This window comes from Agrilus planipennis, unplaced genomic scaffold (genome assembly GCF_000699045.2).
Source record: "Agrilus planipennis isolate EAB-ADULT unplaced genomic scaffold, Apla_2.0 scaffold12, whole genome shotgun sequence".
Taxonomy (NCBI): Eukaryota; Metazoa; Arthropoda; class Insecta; order Coleoptera; family Buprestidae; genus Agrilus; species Agrilus planipennis.
The window spans coordinates 1,893,997-1,898,718 of NW_020439003.1; the positions used below are offsets into that span (position 1 = coordinate 1,893,997).

Below are 4,722 nucleotides of genomic sequence, written 5' to 3' on the forward strand. Positions count from 1 at the left end.
TCTAATCTAGGTCTACCTCTACCCCTCCTAACTCCTGTTTCTGCCTCTAATATGTCTCTGACTAGACCTTCATGCCTAAGAAGGTGTCCTACCAACCTATCTCGCCTATTTTTTATTGACTTCCACAGAGTCCTCTGTTCTCTTATTCTTTCTAATACCTCTTCATTTCTAATCTTCTCTATCCACGGTATCCTCATCATTCGCCGGTAACACCACATTTCGAACGCTTCTAACCTTTTCTTTTCCGCCGCCCCCACTATCCATGTTTCGCACCCGTACAGCGCCGCACTCCAAACATACACCTTTAACAATCTCTTTCGAATCTCTAAATTAACCGTTCGCGAGCAAGGAAGTGACTTCTTATTGAACGAGACTCAACCCTGCGCCATCATCTGCTTTATATCCCTACTACTACTTTGGTCCTGACTTATTTGACTTCCTAGATACCTACAATAAGCCACTTCTACTAATTTTTCGTCTCCCATATATACATTCGCTCTTTGCCAACTTTTGGTTCCATTGCAAACAAGTATTTTTTTTTATTTATGATATTTATGCATACATTTATGGAGAATGCATCTCCTTTTTCCAAAATTAGTTCTGGATGTTTTCTATCCACACTGATTCAACTGCAACCTACTTTATGTATTTTGACAAATTGAAGTTCACTTTTGCACGACCGAATAGCAAATATAACTAAACTACTAATTTGTATAACAGTCGAACAGTTGAATAGGAAGCGAGGGGTTTATTCCACCGAATTAAAATTAACCAAGCAGTTAAATTCCTGATAAATGTATTCAAGGGAGCAATAATTAACCAATAACGTACCTAACAATTTCCAGGTAAATTTCACTTGCTAGTTTATCAGTGGAGAAAACCTCATTTAAAACTATTACAAACTTATGAATTGGTCAAGCATATGGCATTTTATGGCGAACAAGTAAATTTTCACTATTATCATAAATATGAATTATGATGCGATAAATTAAGAAACTCGTCCTTACAGTTTTGCTGTAAAATATATATAAGTACTTCAAAAAACCTTATTTTCTCATACGTTTAGTTTTAGTTAGTAGGTACTTTCAGAAATAAAACGAGAAAAGTTAGATAATTTAAGTAAAAAATATTTTTCAGCCACCTGCCATCACACAGAGTCTAGAACACATGTTGGGCACTTTAACTTCTCCACTCGAAAATTTTTATTACTTTGGCAAGTATTGAAAATTATGTGGGACCATACGATTTATAAAAAGTACCCCGAATTTCATGTTGCAAACACTAATAAATTATACTTGGAATAGGCAGTAGGACTTATATTAAAAAAAATTATTGAGTTGGTCTATACCACACGAATATGGTGGAGAATTGACTTGTGTATTCTATATAATTTCCACTATGTTCTAACCCTATCCTAACTAATGAATATGAATAGGACTTTGTTCGTCTATTTGTTTGTTTGTTTGTTACCAGTTCACGCCTTAATTACTCAACCGATCATCATGATATTTTGTAAACACATTGTCAAGGGTACAGAAATTTAAATGATATATCATCATCATTTTGTTAAGAAAAAAAAAATAAGTGTCCCCGAGAGACAGAAAAATTAGTTTAAAACTTAGAAATAAATGAATAATTTTGTAACATTCTCATTCAAAAAACCATCGCCGAAATAAGAAATTCTTTTCCCAAATGCCAGCTTTTTTTAAAAATACCAGCTGTTATTGTACTACAGTCCACAATTTTCACTTCTAACGTCATTTAGTTTTGAATAAGCAAACAGTAAAGTGCCTTCAAATATTTTACTTACCTTAAAGAAACCACTAAGAAAACGAATAGAACTTACCTGAAAACAAAAGAAATATATGGTAACAAAAGACAAACTTTAAATTACATATAATACTGGAATTTACATGTATATATTTGATCTAATATTAAGTACACAATCAGGTAACCAACCTTAGAAAAAGAACCGACTGCAATTAATTTGATAAATTTCAAAATTATAAAACCTCATAATGATATCTGCAGTGCGTATATTTGCCATTTCGGTAAATATAACGAAACACTCTTGTTGTATGTCATTAAAATGTATATATTCAGTATCGAATGAAATGTAAAGTAGGTTTAAAAAGATGCAGTCGCGTCGCTGCGCTGTTTGGATTTGCTACGACAAACATCGATTTTACTTGCATCTTAAAAAGGGGATTTGTGGAATTACCATGAAACGCAAGGATTATTTAGCAAATATCTTTATTTCTCCTTAGGTGCACAATAATGAATATTGTAAAATATTTGAAAATTTAACCACCTATGCAGTATTACATAAGCTTCGGGAAAAGTGTTAGCGTCCATTTTACTAAAGCAGCAACGTGGAAAAGTATATTATATCAAAGGTGTGATTGATATTATTACAGACAGGATAGTATTCGTGATAAGTATGCTACAGAGACTTTCGGATTCTGTAGCAGTATTAGGATATATAGCAAGGAGTTAGAGAAGCCTCAAATATAAGATGGAAATGATAGTGACAGGAGAAACTTGGAATGGGAATGAGTAAAAATAAAACACAAATAGGTATTGATATCTAAGGAAGAGTTGAAAATAGGATTAGAGCTAATATATCAACTGGAAGAAGTCGCTGATTTTCAATATTTATGAAGTCACATAATAATTCATGACGGAAAGAGAGGTTGGGATAGTAATTAGCACTTCTGTGCTCGCGAATAGTTATTTGCATATCGAAAAAGAGATTATTAAAAATGTCTTTGAAGTACCATCTTAAATTCTCTGATGACCACGTTTGAATTCTGCCTCCTAATCAGAAATAACAAAGCTTTACACTTGAATATAATGAGCGGGAAGGAATAAGTTAATTTTATATCTATATGTGAAGCTAAAACTTTTTTGAAAATACCTATTAATAATTACATTTGTCATTATGACTATGATTACTTGAATGATATATTAGTGGATTACGAAGAGTGAGTATTGATTACCTGCACGGAACATATCAAAATTATAAAACATACTTATTAGTACAAATCGACATTTTCGCCGTTCCGTGGATTAACGGATGATGCGGAAATCGATTAAACACATAAAGTTGCTTAAAAAGTGCCGATCATTATCTGCCATCAATCATCCAATGAAAAAGTACAACTTTTACACAGAAATATCAATTGTTTTCTGTAATAGATTATGGATTGGCACCGACCCAGGCCCTAAACAATTTGTCATGAATTATCTCAACCACGATAAAAACATTCAATTAATAAACCTATACAGTGGCTTCTTTGTTGCCGTCAAAAAATTAACCCAAAAAATAACAAATAAGGGAGCGTCAATGACGTAGGCTCTTTGTTTGAAATCCTTTTGTTATCTTACGTTTATAATCACCTTCCTGTCATGTACGTTTTATTTTAACGAATGCGTGATAATGGTATTGAACCTGAATGTAACAGCGTGGGTACCCCTTTTAAACCAAATAACAGAAGTGGGGAAGTCAATAGGAAATAGGCGAGATAGGTTAGTAGGACACCTTCTCAAACATAAAGGTTTAGTCAGAGACATATTAGTGGCAGAAACAGGAGTTAGGAGGGGTAGACATAGGCCTAGATTAGATTACTGTTCGCAAATAGTTAAGGATGTTGGTTGTTCTAATTTTAGGGAAATGCGAAGATTAGCTCAGGATAGGAAAAAGTGGAGGTGCGTGTCCAACCAGTCTTAGGACTGACGACCTTATGAGGATGATGAACAGAAATATTTGAATTTTATTAATATGATTTTTATTTTGTATCATTGATGAATAATTTTCTACATACGACAACAGATAGCAAGTATTTTATAGCGTTCAATGAAAACAATATTTTATATCACTTATTGCCAAATATTTTATGCAAATGAAATCGTTTTGTTCAACTTTATTTATATACTAGGGTCCATTTAGTAGATATTATTGTGGCAGAAAAATAAAAACTTAAAATTTACCAAAATACCTAGTATATGCACAGATAAGACATGTTAGGTTCTGACCAGTGGTCGGCAAATTGGGACTCGTGAGCCATTCCTTTACCTACTCGGTTTTTCAAACAACAGAAACTCATATCATGAAAAACATAAGGTTTCCTGAAATCGAACTAACGTAAAGAACTATATACACCACAATTTTACCTTCTAAAATTTTTCTACCTTCTAAAAATTGATGAATCCTTTAACCCGAAGAGCATACCAATTTCTTTATTGAATATCCAGGGTGTAAAATAGCGATTATTGACTATAATCCTCATTAATAATAATTGATATCTACAAGGGTTAACATTCATTTGTTTGTACTGTTAGATAGGTATGTACATATAGAAGGTACGATTCGGTTATCGCAATTATGAAAATCACATTACAACTGCAGTTTACTTGATAAACTGGCCTGAGTACTATTGGATATTCATGTTCTTTGAATAATACAATCGAAATGGCCTATTACGTATTCAAATGAGTTTACACTACTATACCTATATATGCGCACGTTTCATCCATTTTCCTAGCATATTTCCTACATTCAGCGTGTAACCATTGTAGATAGGTATATTAGGTATATAATGTAAATATACATAAGACAGTTCGGCGTTAATATTACTTCTTAAGTTTTCCCATCAGTTAGAAGAGCGAAATTAGCAAGGAAAATTGTATTGGTAACTAGGGTGAAGTTTTCTTTTTGATCTA

The 4,722-nt window shown here is 32.8% G+C and overlaps 1 protein-coding gene across 1 annotated transcript in view; it reads right to left on the bottom strand.

The window, feature by feature from the left end:
• LOC108736690 (out at first protein) overlaps window positions 1-4,722 on the bottom strand; it is a 163,082-nt gene that overhangs the window by 71,733 nt on the left and 86,627 nt on the right. The window lies entirely within an intron of this gene.